Source organism: Oryx dammah, unplaced genomic scaffold (genome assembly GCF_014754425.2).
Source record: "Oryx dammah isolate SB20612 unplaced genomic scaffold, SCBI_Odam_1.1 HiC_scaffold_24, whole genome shotgun sequence".
Classification (NCBI taxonomy): domain Eukaryota; kingdom Metazoa; phylum Chordata; class Mammalia; order Artiodactyla; family Bovidae; genus Oryx; species Oryx dammah.
This window is the reverse complement of record NW_024070208.1, coordinates 30,885,422-30,905,721: the sequence shown is the minus strand read 5'-3', so window position 1 is coordinate 30,905,721 and position 20,300 is coordinate 30,885,422. Positions and strand designations below refer to the sequence as shown.

Below are 20,300 nucleotides of genomic sequence, written 5' to 3'. Positions count from 1 at the left end.
TCCCACCAGGTCAGATCCGAGGGTCATGGTAAGGAATGAAACTACAGGAACATAGTTCAAGGCCTTAGGGGGGCTTCTGACAAGTCTTCTGACTCCAGCCAAGGACCACAGCCAGGAGCCCACAGAACAGATGAGAAACACCCAAGGGGACGCGCAGGGGACATGATCCTGGAAGCAGAGCATCTTTCGTTTGAAAAAGCAAACGTAAATTAAATTTTTCCTTTGGCGTGAAAAGTTTTGAAATTCCACCATGAAATTCCTGTTTGTTAAAGGGAGCATGGGCAAAGAGGCTGGCGAGCACTGAGAAGGAGTTAATATCCTTCCTGGTCCAGGAGAGAGGGGATGATGGGCTCAAAGCCCAAGTGCTGGACAGAGGCCTCAGGGTCTTCAGAACTGGGGCGGGGTGCCCTCCAGGCACCACCCAGGATCCAAAACTGTCCTCTGAGACCCTCGCAGTTTGTCCTGCCTTCCTTTAGGACCCTGTGGGATGGGCACCATGGGAGATGCGTCCAGAACTGACATCACGGCAGCTGTGCTTGCCAGAGCCTCGTGCTGTGACTCCACAGGGCCTTCCCGACCACAGGAACCTGGGAACCATCCCCTCTGTCCTGAGCCTTCCAGCCTTGAGGCTCTGCATTTGGGATTTACCCAGAAATGAGCAGACTGTAGTAACTGAGATAATACACTCGCGAGGGCAGACCTGGCCAGACCAGGAACCCAAGTGCTCTCTACACACCGTGGCCCCTGCCCTGCCCCGACCCACGCCGCCTGCCACCTGGATCTCCACCATGGCAGGACCACACGCACTCACTCACAGGTTCTCAGTGAGAAAGGACAGGCTTCCACCTGAGGACGGCGGGTGGGGGCTCATGAGGACAGGGCGTCTGACTGGTGTTACTAGTGGTTTCCCGGAGAAACTCATGGAGCAGACTCCAGTGTCCAATCTCCTGCAAGTTCTGGTGTCCACCCTGACGCCACCTTTATTTGGGGCCGATACCACTTCCTGCCCACCCCCTAAGGCAGCGACAACACTTATGCATAAAAGCCGTTTGAAGGACCTTACAACATATACAGATGCGTGTGGTTCTACAATGCCTACTGGGGAAAAAAATTACAAACTCTAAAGGAAATGCGGTCAAGGAAGCAGCAAGATGTCCATCCAACTCCCAACCCTGCAATAATTAAAATCACTGCAGCCTTTTCTGGAGCAAGGAAAGCCCAAAATCTGATGATTCACCCTCCCTCTGAGATGAGAGATACTTCACAACAAGATGACCGAGTCTTCCTCGACTGCACGCTGGCGAGGAAGGGAAACCCGCCTCACAGTGTGGGGCTGTGAGCAAGTGCTCCGCAGATGTGTCTATTTTTAATGAATTGGTTTTTAAAAATCTTTCAAAGTAATGTTTTAAAATTTAAAAACCTACAAACAATTCTGGGGATAAGCACATATTCACAAAGAAACCAAAACCTTGTCCCCAAACTAAGACAGAATTACTAAGAGGCAGGCAGATTAAGGGAAAAAAGTAAAAGATGAAAAAAATGAACTGATGACTAAGCTCCACTCCTTACAGCGGTTCTAAGACTGAACCTGGTCTTGAAGATGCGTGGGAGCGTGCTCACTGAGAGTCACATGAGATGCTCAGAAGTCAGATGGGCTGCTGGGAGGCACCCCCACCCCCAAGAGAGAAAGGAACCAGGCAGCATCTCCCACTGATGCTTCACAGGTGCGGTGTGAGGCTCAGAGCAGGTAAAAAGTTCAAGCTATTCTCAGGCTCCACTGCCGCCTCTCTTGTTATGAAAAGGTTATTGCATCAGAGTCCGAGTGAGAAAGAGGACCCCGGACTCTGAGATTCTGGATAAGCACAGAGGAGGCGGGGACAGCAGCTTCAGCCCTAGAAACGCTCCACCTGCCAGCCTGCAGCCAGCCTCGATTTGTTAACACCTGAGAATCCAAGTAACGGAATCTTAGACTCGACGACTTGGACAGGACCAAATGGCCGCCTGATGCAGAAGTCCTCGTGGACTGTAAAAGGGAAAAGTGAGCGGGGCAGGAAACGGGTGGTGGGGAGAGAGAGAAAGAGGGGCATAGAAAGCATGCAGGCTTTCCATTCAGTCATTTCCCTCCAACACTGCAAACACGCTCAGCAACCAGCCTCTGAACTCCACCGCTGGCCCAGCAAAGATGGGCATGCATCTGGGGGTCAGGTGTCTCCCCAACGAGGACAGCAGCATCATGACGGCTGACGCTTTTGTGAAGTGCCTACTTTCTCCCACTCGAACACAATTCCACTTCCAGAAAAGCAGCTTCATAAAGTAGGGGGAAACGCGGAGTTGTGTCTCAAACCTCTGCTCAGCTGACTAAACCTGCTCTGATGCTTCTGAAAGTCTACGTGAGACTTATAGGTCGCCCGGGGCGACAGGCCATAATGTAATTACATTAAAATCAGACACAGGGACGTTCTTCCCACGGAGCAAACCATCAGAGGCAATGGAAAGAAGAGAAATGGTCTCTGAAGACAACCTGCCTGGGTTTTGACCCCCAAGTAGCTGACTGACCTCTTGCAGGTTACTCTGAACCCCTACTTCCCCACTTCTGCAATGAGGAAACCACTGTTGAGCTCATAGAATTGCTTAAAAATAATTAGAAATTGAGATTATTATCCCTATAGCTACATCAAGCACTTCTTAAAAATCAATGAATCGTTAGGGAGACTTTCTCTGAATAAGGGACATAAGAAGAAATAGTTCCTTTTTGCTTCCTAGTTTTTCCAACTGCACAGGCTCCAGGCTGGCACTCTGGAACTTCTAGCCCAAACAGCTACGTGAGCAACACCAGCAGACACATGCAGCCGGGGGAGCCGCTATTTAAAGACATCCTCCCGTTTAAGTGAACAGCCATTTGACTGTGAATACCAGCCCTTACTGATATGCAGTCAGGCTTCCCCAGTGGCTCAGTTGGTAAAGCATCTGCCTGCAATGCAGGAGACCCAGGTTCGATCCCTGGATTGGGAAGATCCCCTGAAGAAGGAAATAACAACCCACTCCAGTATTCTTGCCTGGAGAATCTGATAGACAGAGAAGCCACGCAGGCTACAGTCTGTGGGATCGCAGAGAGTCAGACACGACTGAGCGATTAACTTTCACCTTTTCATCAGCCCTTACAAGGTGTGTCACTATTTTCAAAGAATCAGCTCATGAATGAGCTGTTAGGTCGACAATGACGCCTGTTCTGAATCTGGACATTTGTGGCTTCTGTCTGCCAGTGACTAACCCCAAAGAGTTTAATAAAACAGCATCTTTGCCAGTGAGGAAGTGACGTACTGCTGGAAAGGTGAAAGGGCTGCTCAGGAAGAATATGAACACAATATGCAAACTGCAGGGCTTTCTCCAAAACAAGCGGCTGAGAGGAGGCCTAGGGAACCTCAGGATGGAGTTGTCAGGGTGGGCCAGGGGGAGCCGGGCCAGGCATCCGGGCCAGGAAGGGGCATGAGGAACATGGAGTCCCAGGTGAGCGGGAGGAGGGAGCCAAGGTTGGGGCACCCACAGTCCAGGCCGACCCGCAAGATCTCCTCTCACTTGATGATGGTTCCCCCGTAAACACACACTTTGGCCCCACATGGACACACTCTCCTGAGACTCAGAAAATACAACCCCCCATGGCCTCTACACTCGGAATTCCCTGAGGTGCCCTGCCAGGGCCCAGGGAGACCTGGGCATGACCAGGAAAACACACCCGTGTGCAGGCAGGATGGCGTCTCCCCACCACACTGGGTGGGGCCCCCAGGAGGAGGGCCCAGGCTTCCCTGGTGGTTCAGACAGTAAAGAATCTGCCTGCAATGCAGGAGACGGCGGGTTAGATCCCTCTGTTGGGAAGACACCCCTGGAGAAGGGAATGGCAGCCCACTCCAGTATCCTTGCCTGGGAAAATCCCATGGACAGAGGAGCCTGGCAGGCTACAGTCCGTGGGGTCGCAATAGTCGGACGTGACTGAGTGACTAACACCTTTCACACAGGGTCCAGGGGAGAGGGAACTCCTCTCCCTCTGTGTGTAACTGTGGTCCAGGACCTCAGAGAAACCACCAATTTAACAGAGAATTAGCAGAAAGGAGACGATCATCAGGCGGCAAAAAAATCTGACCAGGTCTCTAAGCACCAGCAGAGTATTTTCTAAGACGGTCAAGGTGCACCACCAGGGCAAACAAACCACCCGAGAGGCGGGGACGACACGCCCAGCTTGAGAAGCTGCAAGGAAGAACGCACAGGAGGCCAACTGGGGGCCACTTCCCGAGCTGAGCGTTCAGGGTGCTGGCGAGGCTGGGTCACAGCCCTGTCTGCCGACTCTGCCGCACCAGACGCCCACCTTACTCTCGAAAATGACCACAGGGGCTCATGATTCCTTGCAACAACACAGTGCAGGATAAAGATGTCTAAAGGAGATTTTCGACTGAATTTAATAAAACCTGAGCAGCTGGTATGTCACAGACATGGCCCAGTTACATGATGTGAATTAGGCTGACACAAAGAAGAGGTGGGGATGGGGCGGGGGGTGGAGGCGGGGGCAGAAAGTTCCCTGATGCGACACAGAAGCCTCCCCCCGCCAGCCGCCACAGCCTCACACACCCAGCACCGCCTGGACAGGCCCACAAAGTGGACACCCCCCTGGCGGCTCCAGCCTGCGTGTGAACCCCTGGGCAGGTGCGGTCGCCACGTCTTCACCACACGGGAGACACCATGAGCTCAGACAAGCACCAGTCCCCCGTTCCCCGAAGGAAAGACTCTTCTGTGTTGGTTTCACCCCCTGAAAACCAGGTAGAGTGTCTTCAGTTCAGTCGCTCAGTCACGTCTGACTCTGCGACCCCATGGACTGCAGCACGCCAGGCCTCCCTGTCCATCACCGACTCCCGGAGCTCACTCAGACTCATGTCCATCAAGTCGGTGATGCCAACCAGCCATCTCATCCTCTGTTGTCCCCTTCTCCTCCTGCCTTCAAGTCTTCCAGTCTCACCCCTCTGATATAGCACCCTGCCCACCCACCCACCCCTTGCTCCTCGTTGTGAAGCCCAGAGACCAGAGGTGAGAGAGGTTAAAGTCTCGGACAAAACTGGGTTCAGAACACGGCGGGCGAGTGACTTGGTCTCTGTGGGCTCCCTTTTTCCCCACTGCAGGCTGAGGCCAGTCCTGGTCCTGGTCACCTCCCAGCTGGGGCAGGGTAGGGAGGAAGGGGTTAACACCACGGTGCCCGGAGCGCAGCTGGCACACCAGCACCGTCATGAGCACCTTCTTCATCCGTGTGGGATCTCACCAGCAGCCCCCGTGCGAGGTGCGCCGGAGGGTAAGCAGGTCCTCCAAACGATACCTGTTCTAGTCTCTGACGGGGTTCCGTAACTGACTAAGCACTGTGCAAACACGCGGTTTAGAAAACAAAAATAAGCTTATTGTTTGACATGTTTCCCTCTGTACCTGTTTAGATAGTTGCAGGTTTAAGGGCTACTGCCTCAAAATAAGTAAACTGACTTAAAACTATTAAGAATATATATACAAGGACATGAACTGTGTGAAGAAATGGACATACACATTATAAACAGTATTGAGTTTAGAACCAGTGACTTTTATTTCTGGGTCTGTAAACATCTCGGGTTCCACAGCGCTGACGGCCGCAGGGTCTGCGGCGCATGGGTCCGGGGCTGGCCGTGGCAGTGGCCCTCCTGATCCCCGCTGTCCTTTAGGAGCCGGGACCCGCTCGGGTGCCCCCTTCGCAGGTGACGGGTCAGATGGCTCACCTGTGAAGGGGGCTGCTGGGCTGAGACCACTCCACCCAGGGGCCTCTTCGCCTATCCGGCCCTTGGGCCCAATCTGGCCTTTTTTTTTTTTTTTTTTTCAATTTATTTATTTTTTTATTTTACTTTACAATTCTGTATTGGTTTTGCCATATTAATCTGGCCATTTTAGGAAAGGAGATGCTCTGTTTCACCTGCTCTCGGCGGGGCGGCCACGCCCACCGTGAAGCCCGGCGGAAAAGCGATGCCAGTCATGAGGCCGCTTTCCTCCTGCTGGGAGGTCTGGACGCTCACAAAGCCCTGTGGTTTGTTTTGCTAGACTGCACATACATTGAATGGAAATGTTTGTTTTCTGTGTCCCGCTTTACGTCTCTGCAGACGGGTGATTAAAGAGTAATTTCAAGGGCATTTTTTCCGCTCATCCCCTCTAACCTGGTTACACAGGCTGCTCCGCTTCCTGCCTTTTAACTTATGTTTCTGTCAGCGTATCATCCACTCTTCTTTGTTGACCTTTCCATGCACAGCATTGCTTCAAAACCCTTCTTCAAAGGAGAAGCCAGCGTGAAATGTCACCAGGAAGAGTGCCAGATGGCCAGTGGCCAGGGGCACCGGCTCCAGAGCTGAGCCTACCTGTGACTCGAGCACCAAAGGCAGGAGGCTGGACCCCTGGACCCACGACCGGCCACACCCACCCCCAGAGAAGCCCGGTCCACCGGCCCAGACCCCCCGGGACCCTCCATCCAAGAGCTGCTCACAGAGCACGCACTGCACGCACGCACGCACGCACGCACGCCCTGTTAGGAAATGCAGGCGGCAGGGAAAGCTCTGTGCTCCCTGTTCTGGAGGTTCGTTCCACAGAGAGAAAGGATCTGTTTAAAAAAATATACAGAGGGAACACACGAGAGGATGTCCAAAAGGTGGAGGTGGGGGAGGCTGGAAGAAACCAGCAAGGTTACTACACAGAAGAAAAGACGGCTCAGACGGGGCGGTGGGGGAGGAAGGACACAGAGGATGCGCTAAACCACTGATACTGGAGGCAAGAAACGGAAACGCGGCCAAGGCAACTGACGTCTCAAGCCCAGGGGACCGAGGACTATAAAGAGGCAACGTCAGGAGTACATTTCAGGTGCAAAAACCTAAGTTCCTGCTTTCCAGGCGAGGGTGAGACCCACACAGGATGCTGTGACCTGCCGTTCTGGCTCCCCAGTCCCCTCCGCTCCGGTTTATAAAATACAAGTGATCGGAGGCGCGTGACAGCCACGTGGTAGCCACATGGGGGCCCTGAGCAGCCGACTCCCCTGACATGGAGAAAGGGGTGTGACTCCGTGTGCCCCCTGGGGCCCCACCCTCCCCCCTCCCCCCTCCCCCCTCCTCGCTCCCCCCCTCCTCCCCCCTCCCCCCTCCAAACAAGGCCGGACCACAGGCGGGATGCCACTCACACCAGCCTGTCACCTGAGTAACGGCTCCGTGTAAGTGTGCCCCAAGTGTATCATGACTTCGTCCCACATACCACCCGTAAATTCTTTTTCAACATTAAAAAAGTGAATACTAAAATGCATCCATTGATTGTCTACAACTCAAGTTTCTCTGCATGTCCAAATTTAACTGGGCATCTGACCAGTCTTCTTATTTGCCCAGCCTGGTGACCTCCAGCCTGGTGTCCACAGCCCAGGCCTGAGCACCTCGCTCCCACCCCAGACTCTCCTTGCCCCTGACCCTCAGCTCTGACCCACAGACGGCCTCTCTGCAAAGGCCTTGCCCCACCCCCAAACATACTGTGCGTGGAGGACGCCCCCATCACAGACCCAGAAAAGGACATGATCTGCAGGAAAAGGGAAAACCGCCAAGTCTATGACTACGTCGGGGAGACGGGTGGGGGCACCTGACAGCACACGAGTGGGTCTAATTAGGAAAGACTGGCTAAAAGCGGGCAGTTTCAGGAGGGACGAAGTCAGCTGCTAAGAGCCTGGCATCCTCTCTAGTCGGCTTAATCACAGAAATGGGTCCTCGGCCGGCGGCCTGCATCTTCGCAGCATCTGCAGGGAACCAACCCCCTGGAACGTGGCCCACGAGGGCCAGCACTTGGGTGACTCGGCCAAGTGCCCGTGGCAGCCGACCAACGTCCGCTGAGTGAGCGAATGAGGGAGTGAATGAGCGAATCTGGACTTCTCGAAGATCTTCTTCAGTGAAATTTGAAATCTCATTTAATCATCGAAAAATCCAAGTCTAGGGTAAATCTTCCACTCCCTGGCACACCTCACCAGGGCAGCTGATATGCTTTGCTCTTTAACCAGTTTGTCAGCTGAGAATTACTTGTACTACAAGTTACAAGTGTCTGTGCTGGGTCTAAACCAAACAAACGAAGCCGAAACACCTGGTCGTCCACCCGACGAAGCACCTGTTAGGATTCACACGCAGAGCCGAGGAGCAAGGCCACCCCCTCCCAGACAAGAGAGAACCTTGGTCCCCAAGTGTTTTTTTTCCTACGGTCCTTTGTGTGACCATTGTAGCTGGTCTTTAGTTACGGGAGTGCTTAATCAAACAAACATCTGAGAACACCACAATTTTCTTATTTATACATAAAAGTATTATTCAACCCTGTTCCGATTTCCCTTGCTCTGGCTTGGAAAGTGTCCCAAGGACACCCTAGCCAAACAAGAAACTTCAAAAAAAAAAAGAGGACGACATATATTTTTAAAAGAGAGTACTGCACACTGTTTCCCAGATAAATCCCTGGTGTATTTTGAGTATCTTATAAAGAAACTTTGGCTCTGCAACTATGAACTTCCCATTCTGCTAACAGACCAATAACTTAGGGTTTACAGACACGTTCGAACCTGGACAGTGGACGCTGGGTGGAGCCCTGGGATACGATTCACCTGGTGTCCGGAAAACCTGCTCTTGCTTCTGCTGCTAAATGTTCAAGTATTTCATGATGAGGTTAAAAAAAAAAAAAAGGCTAAAAGCAAGTTTAATGTACAAATCTAGCCAAAAGTTTTTCATACCAATGTCTGAAGAATTAAAATTCAAAGGGGGTAATGCTGTTAGTACAGTAACGTGTCTTTTCAGACTCAGCCCAAAAGAACCGATCTCTGTCCTCGCATGGGGGACTCAGGTGCCAGCTCGGGCCATTCCCCTGCTGCCCTGCAACCTCCATTCTGAGCTGGAGATACATGTTTATCATTAATTTTCAGCAAACCTCATCAAGGCTCTGTGCTGCCTAGAGCTGCCGTGAATATGAGCAAACATTCGCAGGAAGGGCCGAGGCAAGGAAGACAAGACTCTCGACCGGGGGAAAGGCCCACACGACCATCTCAGTCCATCTCAGGGGTTGGTCATGCACCATGTCACTGCTTCCTGGGGCCCCCAGTCCCCGCTAAAGGCTAACAACACCGATCTCAGGTCAGACCTACAGGACCTCCTGGGGCTGCAGGATGCAGGCTTGGAAGCCATCTGGTGGGGGTCACCAGCTCCCCCGTGCCACCAAGGACCCATCCAGATGCAGGCACATGGTCTACCCAGATGACAAACATGCTGGGTCTGTGACATCAGGGAGTGAACGGAGGAAGGAAGAGTGCAGCCAATGGGAACCAGCACACACTGACCGGGAGCTGAGAGTGCAGCCCCCGGCTGACGCCTCCAGTCGGCCGCTCCCCCGACCCAGGCCCCAGACAGTCGGACAGGCAGTGTCCATCTGAAGACGCAGGTGCTGGGCTGGAACCCTTCCGGGAACACAATTCCCGCTCCTCCCGCCTCCACCCTGGCGGCTCTGGTGGGAGCCGCCCTCGCCCCGGCTGGTCACCTCCACTGCTGAATCTCTTTATCGATCGTGTATGTGCATGGTGGTCGCTCAGTCCTGTCCAACTCTGTGACCCCAAGGACTGCAGCCTGTCAGACTCCTCTGTCCAAGGGATTCTCCAGGCAAGAACATTGGAGTGGGTTGCCATTCCCTCCTCTAGGGGATCTTCCGGACCTAGGGGTCGAACCCAGGTCTCCTGCATGGCAGTCAGATTCCTTACCCTCTGAGCCACCAGGGAAGCCCAATTTAAATGCCAATATGAACCTTCACGAATTATCAACAGAGCAACACGAGGTCAACTCCAGAATTCAACTGCAATTCCATACCTAACACGGTCTGCTCTCCCGAGGCCTGACGCGGCTAAGGTGCAGTGACTCTGACAGTCAGACGGGGCCCCGAGCCTCTCCTCTGGGCCGCCCCCTCTGCAGCTGACTCTGCTCTCATGGTGACCTGGCGACGGTCCAGCCCATCTGGGTCAGGTCAGAGAAGTGAGAAGGGGGCACTGACTGTAGAGGAGTGGCCGGGGGTGGAGGATGCCCTGGAGAGAGCCAAGGAAGCTTCCAGGCTGTGGTTCCAAGAGCGGGCTCCTCATTCAGACCAGAGGGCTGTGCCCAGCTCGCCTCAGGGGGACCCCAGGGTGTGAACAAGATGACTCGGGTGGGCACCATGGACACCAAGTGTGTCCTGCTCCCCCGAAGCCCACGCAGTCCGGACTCGGAGTTCCAAGAACAGAAAGAAGGGTATCTCAGTCACACGGGGTGGCTCTGGCCAGAGTCCTATCCCTGCGGAAGCTCACAAAGCACGCTTTGTACGGGGGCCTGTCCCATGACAGCGTTCCCAGAGATTCAAGATAACCCCGGCCCCACAGGCCAGGACAATCACATCCTTCTCACGTCCACTTCTCCTCTTCCGCCCCCGCTCCTTCTGGGCCTATGGGTGACTAGCCGCGGAAAGCACTGTGCTTTCTTCCTTTACGCTGAGACCCCTGCAAGTCCTGACAAGGGCCCAGCCCACCGCCGGGGCAGGCCAGGAACCCAGGGCTCACCTTGCCTGCCGGGTCACCTCTCTCTTTGCTGGCACTGCCAGACAGGGCGCTCCCAAATCATCCCCTCCCAGCCCTCTAACATGCTCTGCTCCACCCCAAACAGAAGCCGAGCCTTCTTAGCGGTTTGCAGACTAGCAGTTTCCCCTCTCCTGTAACACAACCCTTGTCGGGTTCTGCCCAGAGAGCAGACATTCGAGACATCTGAACCACAGCTGCACAATCGAAGACTTTTTGCAGATCTGACCGTCTGCCATCCTCTGTCTTTCGCTGACGCTGACGCCACCTTGACCCCACAGCTGAGTGTGCACGGCCTGATGCAAGGGCGTGTTATTTTCACATGCACGCATCTGCATGCTTAAACAGGAGCACTCAGCCATCTCCAATCCTGTCCACCAAGGCAAAAACTAAAGGACCTTGGGCAGAAAGCCCATCCTTCAAGGGGTTCCTGGGTGTTGAGACCCAGGAAAGGCAGCCGGGCGTCCTGACGTCTGTCTCCAGGCTGGTCCACCCCAGAGGCAGCAAAGACTGAGGAGCAGGAGTGGATGGAAGGCGGCCTGGAGGCAGAGAGAAACCCATGTGTGGGACATGCCTCTCGCCTGCTACTACTTCCTGTGGCACTGTGAGGGCCCACCCACGCTAGGAAAGCAGTGATGCTTCGGTATCCAAGTCTGGTGGTCCACGTGGATGCCGGTCACCAGGTGGGGGTTTTTTTGTTGTTGTTGTTGTTTTTAAATAACAGCCACTCTGCTCCTTCTAGTCGTACAAATCACCCCACTCCATGTTTCTGGGCTCACACAGGCCAAGTGGCACTTCTCAATCCACACCTTCGCCAGCGTCCTAACTCGAGAGCTTCCGTTTTCTGCTGCATCGGATTTTTGCTGTGCCTGCTTTTACACTGTGGACACTAGACTGCTGCACGCAGCTCTTCAGTCTTTATATCACGGAGCACCACCCATTTCCTGCTGAGGGCTGGAACCCCCAAGGTGAGCATCCTGATCCGATCGCTTTCAAACCCAGAAGCAGAGAGCGTGGCCCTGAGGTCAGGGGTCAGGAGTCAGGGTCAGGACTTGCTCAGGGTCACTCCCTCTGTGGCCTGGCCAGCAGCAAGGAGGTCTCTGCACTTGCAGGCCCCTCTAACTGCTGGGGAGGCCTTCCCCGGGGCATTTGGAGAGAAGAGCGTGGTGAGTCTCCAGGCGGGACCACAGGGCCAGGCAGCAGGGTCAGAGGGTTCCAGCCCCAGCCCCTGCGGCCCTCATGACGCCACACCCGAACCCCAAGACGTCCACGACACTTCTCTTCCTGCCACAAGTCAGCCCTCGGCCCCTGGAGACGACCCGCGAGTAGGTGGGGGGTAGTCCGTCCTCCTCCACAGGCAGTCTTCACACCTTAACACATGTCTTAACCTCCTCGCTGGCTGCTTTCCTGAGCTGTCGAGACCAGGCCCCCTCAGCAGACAGACGTCCCCTCTGCCAAGGTAATGAGTGTCAAAAAGCAGAGGGATTATTCAGGGCCCAGCCAGAAGTCTCACCCATGTGACACACTGCTCATCCTAACACCTGGTGAGACACATAAATAATGCCCGTGTCTCCAGAGGCAGAAGAGTGGAGGAAGGCTGTTTTTAAGACACACTGCATGAGGCGCCGGGAATGAAATCTGATTTTGCCCGAAAAACAACACCGTAGTGGGACGGTATAAAAGAAGCTACTAATGGCCATGGGATCAAGGGCAGGGGTCAGTCCCCCACCTCGACCCCCGCCAGACCCTGCCACAGACACTGCAGTCCACAGCCCTCCAAGAACATCCGGTCCTGGCTCATGGTTTTTTATAGAAGTGATCACAAGTTCCAAATTTTAAAGAAAAAACATCAATGATGTTTCTATGTACGATTTAGCCTTCCAATGAACACATGGATTAATGAGCCAGATAATAAAGCAAAAATAAAACCCGACTACAACTGAATGTAACAATACTCCACTTCCACCGATGTGCCCCTTGCTATCTCCCCGGGAGGTGGGGGGAACATTTAGACTGAAGAATTCCAGTGGGGCGTCTCCACGGCACGTGCAGTGAGGAAACAGGCCGCCTTCAAAGTCTGCTGAGAAAAAACTGATCTGCTTGGTGGCCAAGCTTGCCTTCCATCCCCCAACACAAATCCATGCACCCGGCAAGATGCTCCCACCTGGACGGCTGTCAAAGATGGCCAAGCTGCCCCTAACCATTCAAAGGCCAGTGGCCAAGGCCACACCCCTGGGGCCTCAGGGCTGCCGGGGGGAGGATGGACCACACCTGAGCACCCGTCTGTTCCAGAAACTTCCTCTGAGGCCGACGGAAAGGAACTGCAGGGGCTTCGCACCTGCACACCCACCCAGGCCCACGCCCCACCGCACCAGGTGGCATCCTGGGCTGAGGTCTCAGGAGCAGGGGGCCCTGACACCATGCTCCCAGCCCGCCCCAGCTCCAGCAACACCGGACCCGTAACAAAAGGTCCTGACACCCCCTCTTCCATTAAGAACCTCCCAACTAGGAGAGAACAAGGGGCAGCCTCTCCTTAGCCCCACCACAGCCTCCAGGGATACCCTATGTACCAGTCCATGCCTCCTCCATCGCCACCCCTGGGATGGGCTCTTCTCTGGACAAAAACTTCCAGAGCCTGAAGACTAACCCTCTGCACACCAACCTGACCTAGAGCTCACAGGCATGTGTTCTAAACTCATTTTACCTCCTGAATCCTCAGCACAGCCTGCAACATGGGGGCTATTACTGTCCCCACTCTCCACATGGGGAAACAGAGACAGGGAGCTGCCGGCGGGCCCACACATGGAGTTCTTGTGGCTCTTTCTAGGCCGTCCTGTCCCCTCCCAGGGCCTCTCCTCGGCTGGAGCTCCACCCCTGCAGCCTGACTCACCACTTCCTCTCTGCTGTTGGCGGCAAACAGATAACCAGGCCGGTCAGAGATGAATGGGCCCTGGCCCCTCCCATCACAAGGGCGCCCAAATAAATGGTCCAGGAACAGCAAGTGCTTCGGTTCCTGAAAGGACATCTTTTGAGCGTCTGCTCCACACCACGCTCCACTCCAGGTGCCAGAGCCTGGCCTCAGGGGGACTGTGGTCCAAGCACCGCTGAGGTCTCCTCGATGAGGTCCAGATGCCGGGAGTTTGACAGATGCGGGTGACCCGAGAGGACGGGGAGCTGCTAGGAACTCTGCCCCTGGCCTTCAGACGCAGACCTGTGGCCCTGGGAGATCCCCGGGTCTGTGTGCAGGCATCTGAGACACTGGAGGGCTGACTTCAGGATGCGAAAGGCCCTGGGATCTCATGCAAACTTACACACTTAATGCCCCTGTATTCCTTTTCTCCATCCTGACGTCGCCCCTGCGGCCACATCTGCCCAGCCTGCACCAACACATGTTTCAGTTACGGGTGGAAGGCGAACTGTAGCAAAGAAGAGGCCACGTGGCACAAGGCAACGTGGGTCTCCTGTTCTGTGCACCATCTGCCCAGGCATGGTGAGGCCTGCCCCCTTGGTTTAAATTTCTATTATTACTCTGCAGGTCCAGGCACTAAAAGAGTCTGCATGGAGAGGGATGAAGCCCACGGGCCACATGCATGTTAAAATAAGCCGTGGAGCCCTGATGGCTGGAGGCAGTCTCGTGGGGAGGGCGGTTCTAGGAGAAGTCCCTGCACCATCACTCGCTGGAACTGGGGATGGTGCTGTTTCCTCCTGCAGAGCCTCAGAGCTCTCCCTCCGACCCAGGTGCCAGAGCCTCACCCGGGCAAGACAGTATTTCTGGCCTGGGCACAGCCACACATCTTGCTGGAAAGGGAGGCCCTGCCAGGGGCCGAGGGCACTGAGCCAGCAGCCCCCAGGAGGCTCCAAAATCTCCTGCCACCCAGAGGCTCTCCAGGCACTTCTGGGAGCTGAAGGTAAGTTCATGGTGGCTGAGCTCTCACCAGAACTCATCAGACCATAGACCCAAGAGTCTTTCAGGGATGAGGACTGAATCCTAGCGCAAATTGGATCTGATAATTTTCCAAAATTCTGCGTGCATCAAACTCTGACACTCACGAGATTCTCTTCCCAGTTCAATACAGATTACTCAAAGAACTGGGGAATGTTCTTGCCTAAAATCTCCTAAGACTGCCCTCGAGGGAGAAAGAAATGTCTTCCAACAAAAGTTTTTTCTACAAAGACCAAACTTGATGCTAAAAATTTGAAGTGATAGATTTATGGGGGACACATTGTATGCATGCTTGCTAAGTTGCTTCCGTCATGTCTGACTCTTTTTGGTAACCACATGGACTGTAGCCCACCAGGCTCCTCTGTCCATGGAATTCTCCAGGTATGAACACTGAAGTGGGTTGCCATTTCCTCCTCCAGGGGATCTTCCCAACCCAGGGATCGAACCCACATCTCTTACCTCTCCTACACTGGCAGGCAGGTTCTTTACCACTAGCGACACCTGGGAAGCCCCTAAGAGATATGTTATGCGATTACAATTACAGATTATCTCCTATTTCACATAATGTTAACATATATAACAGCATAGAATCAAGTTCCTGAGGATTCTTCTCAAATAGTAACAACAGTGGTGATGATATTTGTAACTTATAAATGAATTTTAATAAGACTATAAATTAAGCACTCTCAATTCTTAAATTTAATGAGAGGCAAAGTAAGTAAAATAAGTTATAAGAAACAAGAACAGATATTTGTACACTGTTTCAATAAACTAGTTAATTTATCCGGTTCCAGTTCTCTTGTCACTGTGCTTTTGTTCCATACAATCAATTCCCTTGATTTACAGTTGTTTGAAGAATTGTAACAATAAATTACATATACAGATTTTTAAATTACAGAAGACTAATTTTTTAGCAAAAAATTCAAACACTTCTCAAACAAGAGAACAAAATCCATTCAACCTTTTCAAGAAGAACAATTTAATGGTATGACTGCTATTGCTAATATTATATTTTCAATGCCCTGCTTAATTTTAATCCATCAAACCTCAGAGTCCAAAACTTAACGCATTCAAGAAGAGTGTCTTTTCTTACTCTTCTTCCCACAAATCCTCAACTCTGAAAGAGAAGGCTTCCCTTTCAGATGGGCTCTTCCTCAAATCACACTGAATAAAAGTCAAAGTGCTGAAATTAACAAATGTTTGGGCCATCCCTGGAAAAAAAAAAAAAAATCACACAGCCCAGCCAGGCCAGCTTCAAAATGCCAGCATATGGGGTCAGCTTAGGACAGAGTGACCCAGGTCTGCATCAGCAGCAAACCACCCCGGGAATGCACACAGATCCTGCCTTGTGCCCCTGTCTGCTTTCTGGGGAGTCATCACATAGAATAACGTCCACTTCAGTCAGAAAACCTCAGTCACCACAAAAAGAAACCTTTTTACCCTCCACTGTCTTTGTCCAAACCAGTGTGGACAGAGAATTCCTCCCAGGCCCCAGTCCAGACCCTGTAAAACTCCCGACACCAAGGAGGAGAGGAAGGTGGGCAGGCAAGGTGGCGCACCCAGGCTCAGCTCTCTCTGCAAACTTCGAGTCTCCCCCAGGGTTGTCTGTAAGGCCACAGAGAAGAGTAAGAATTCTCAGATCACATGCAGGTCCAAGAACATGTGCTGTGCCGGGGAAGGTTCATTTTCATCTCTATATAAACATGCGTGTCCCCGGGTGCGCACCTGAGCCGTGCCAGCTTATCTCCTCTTAGAGACTGAAGCCAAAGAACAGACAGCTGCCACCCTCAGAAGCACCTGGCCGCGGGCCACAGCAGCCCTTCCCCAGCCCAAAGGATGCCTTCCCCAGGGGCCTCCAGAGCCCTGTGTGAACCAGGCTCTCAAACCCAAGTGCTAGCATCCTTTGAAGGAGGAACGAAACGCCCTCACCGGAGCAGGCGCCAGCGGCCGTAACGTGCAGTCCCCGAGATCAGGGTCGTTCCTCCAAGTAGACCTCTGGAATGAGACACTGCGTTATTAAAGGACTTCCTACATCAGAAACACGGCGGCAGACAGCCTACTAGTGTAGCTTGGTAGCACTGATGCTCGAAGATGAGACGCTTCTGGCAAGTCAAGCAAAGTTCCCAACAACAGGACAGGTCAGGCCGGTGCAAAGAGCCTCAGACACAGAGCATGTGAGAGGCTGTCATCTTGCCCCATCTGTGAAGAAGCCTAGTGGCCAGACCCAGGAAAACCCCTTCTTGCAACAAGACCTGATTATTCCCAAAACAGAAACGTCACAGGATGGTCTGCACCAAAGCACAAAAGGTGGTACATGTCTGTACCAAAAAAAGCCCCAAATAAACCCCAAACCAAGATGCCAGGGCAGAGTTAATTTAAAATAATTTAAAATTAAATTTAGAATAATTTCTTGTTCTTTCCACTCGCCAAAGTGTTACTACATAGCTCAAAGGCACCCTTCCTTTTTTTTCTATCTTAGCATAGTTTATTTTTTAACTTTTTATTTTATATTGGGGTATAGCTGATTAACAATGCTGTGATAGCTCCAGGTCGACAGCCATACTCATACACATACTCATCCTTCCTGAAACTCTGCTCCCATCCAGGCTGCCAGATAACATTGACCAGAGTTTCCTGTGCTGTACACTAGGTCCTTGTTGGTTATCCATTTAAAGACATCCTCCTCCCCTGCCTTCGCCCTGCTTTAAACTATATTGCTGTTTCACTAATTATAAAAGTAATTCTTTCAACAAACATTTGCTAAGCACTCGTTCAGGGGCTACATGCCCAGCAGTGAACAAAACAAAGCCTGATTTTAAGTGTTTTCTTTCTGTACAAATACAGGCATCTCACTGAGATAACACTGAATATGAAAAACTGAATCCAAGTTTTTCACTTTTAACAGTAAAGTTTTTCCCATAAGATCAGATGTTCCCTGAAAACACCACTTTTATTGACTACGTAATATTCCATGTGGACAGTGTCATAATTTACCCAAAGATATATTCAAACGCTCACTGACCTCACAATAAAAACACAAACAAGAGATGCAGCTAAACCCAGATTTAGGACCTTAATGGGGGAAAAGGAGGATATACAACCTTACCGATCACAGACGGAGGGCAAGTACACGGTCACGGCTTCCCCGTGGGCCACGTTAAGGCCTAACTCGTGAATCTCCCTTTTTTATAAGCCCTACTCCCTCTTTGATCCAAGAGAACATTGTCTACACAGAACAATACGTTTTCATTTCAATTTCCCTTCTTTTCAGGAAAGGAAATGTTTGCACTTCAAAGGGTTCCTTTGAAGAGCAGCCTCCGGGCCCTGGCCCGTCCAGGTTAGGAGTTCCGCGGCCCCAGCGGGGCGTGCAGAGTCTGGGCGGCTGCCCACCGCAGCCCCTCTCCAGGCCAGCTCCTTCAAGGAGAGGGTCTGGTGCGGGAGAAGAAAAAACAAACATTGGAAAAATACTCGAGGCTTTTGATCGTGGCCTTCAGAGGCCCTTTCTCACACAGTGTGGATTTCACAGCCCGGGGAAACTGAGGCACAAAGCCCGGGGAGCCAGGTCCTACGAAACCAGCCCCACCCAGTGAGGAGGTCTTCTAAGCCGGCAAAGAGTGGAGCCCTGGGGGCGTTGCTGGTGATGATCAAGGGGACATCTGCCATAACTGAAACGCATGGGCGAGATCCACGCCTCATCCAGCAGTTTGGAACCTTCTCCGGGAACCTCAGCAAAGACTGGAATGCACAATTTAGTGTGTCCCCTTTTCTCTCTCCCCTATCCTCTCCTGCAGGCCCGTGCCCCTACCCTCTGCTGAGTCTGGGGAGCCAGGGCTGCAGAGCAGACAAGAGAGGGCCTGCAACGTTTCTTTTCAAGTCGTGAACAAGTTCTGGATATTAATAATGATCTCCACCCTTCCCCCCCCACCGAGGGGGTTAACTGCCTGTTCAGGTGGGCAACCAGCCAGGGGGTGGGCAGGGGCATGAAAGCTTCAGCTCCAGACAGGGCGCCCGCTGCCCTGGGGCCCCAGGTTTCTGCTCGGGGCTCCCACCCTGCGTGTTCGGGGTGCAGGTCTGAAGGATCAGGTCGCCCTGAGCTGAAGACTTCCGACCATCCACCTTCCCGCAAGCCCACTAACCTGCCGGGCGTTCGGCCTCTGCGCTGGAACCACAGTGGTGTTCATCTCCTCCTTCTTTTACTTTTCTGTAGCTTCCCAATTCTTCACAATAATGCATTCTAACTTTTAGAAACATTTTTTCCTTAAAGAGGCTTATAAGAGAAAATTAGACCACAGTTCCATTGAAAGAGCCTCTCCCGAAAAAGGGAAAAGAAAGAAACAAACTACCTATGCGCACATGTAAAGGACATTATTTGAACAACGGAAAGTTGACTGTGGACTGGATGACAATGTTATAACGTTAAATTTCCTGGTTTTGATGTCATACTGTGCTCACGTAAGAGAACGAGAATAACCTTATTAGGAAACACATTGAAGCTTGCAGGGAGGTAAACCAAATGACATGATGTCTTCGACTTATTCTCAAAGGGTTCAGGAAAAAATACATGTATGTGTGTGTGTAGATTAACCGATTGACAGATAAACAGAAAAAAGGAACAAAATATAAGCAACGGGTGATTTGAAAAAACTGAGGAGCACCTGTAACTCCGGCAACCTTTTTCTTTAAGTCGGAAGTATTATTCATGAAAAGTTGAAAAGTAAAGTAAGAGAGGAGAGAGGCAGGCAGGGGTGGGGAAGAGCCTCCCTACCCCACCTGGCAGCACCCCAGGCCTCACAGCAAGGCCAAGGCCCCGGCCACTGGGGCCCAGTCTCTCCAGGAAAGACGTGCCCTGCTGCTACCCTGGCTCAGACAGCCCCCGTCCCCAGCGTTCTGAGGGTGTCAAAGAAGCATCTTGCAAGGAAGGAGACCCCACCCCACCTCCCGCACTACCGAAGTAAAGATCTGGGCCCAAGGACCACTGCCACCAGCCTTGAGAAGGGCGAGGACGCGGAGAACCGGGAGGGAAACCACGCTTCCCTGCAAATCAGAGCCCCTACAGAGGGCCCCCCGCCCCAGCAGAGCTGGAGGGGGAGCAGAGAGGACTGATGCAGACCCGAGAAGCAGGGCTCCCCAGGGCCTGGCCGGAAGCCCCACGTCCAGCCAGCACTAGTGATGCCAACGCCGGACTGCTGCTGACCCAGAAAGAATGCGGCCCAGCCTGTGTCACACACGCACCAGCGCCAGGTCTGACCACCGGCCAGCACAGCTGTCCTGGGACTCCAGAGCTCCAGCTGTGCCAGGAGCCCCAGCTCAGAGAGAAGAGGGCTGCACTCCCAAGTCACGCGGGCAGATAGAGAAATAACGCGGGCCACTGTGTAGCAGTGGGACAGCCGGCTCCCACACCTCCAGGACTTACTCGGAACCCAGAGAGCCCGGGGGCCTCACATCTCCAGGTCCGTGTGCTTATCTCAGGGCCCAGCTCGTCCAGCGCACACGAGTGCCAGACCACAGTCCTGAGACGGCCGCAGCCCCAGACATGGGGTGACGCCCACGGCCCTGGGCACGTTCGGTGTCAGGACCCCGGGGCCAGGTCCCAGGGGCAAATCCATGCTCTGCCGCTTACAACCCACCCCTGTGCCTGTCGACAACTTGCATCCCTTCTCCGGGCCCGTCCCCATCAGCCAGCAGCTGTGAGCATTAAATAAAAAAACACAGAAAGCGCAG

At 53.0% G+C, this 20,300-nt stretch overlaps 1 protein-coding gene and 1 non-coding gene across 3 annotated transcripts in view; one reads left to right on the top strand and one right to left on the bottom strand.

Annotated features, from left to right (window-relative positions):
* SLC7A1 (solute carrier family 7 member 1) overlaps positions 1-20,300 on the bottom strand; it is a 58,332-nt gene that overhangs the window by 31,825 nt on the left and 6,207 nt on the right. The window lies entirely within an intron of this gene.
* On the top strand, positions 2,941-3,013 carry TRNAC-GCA. Its single transcript has one exon. It is a non-coding gene; the product is annotated as a tRNA-Cys (tRNA).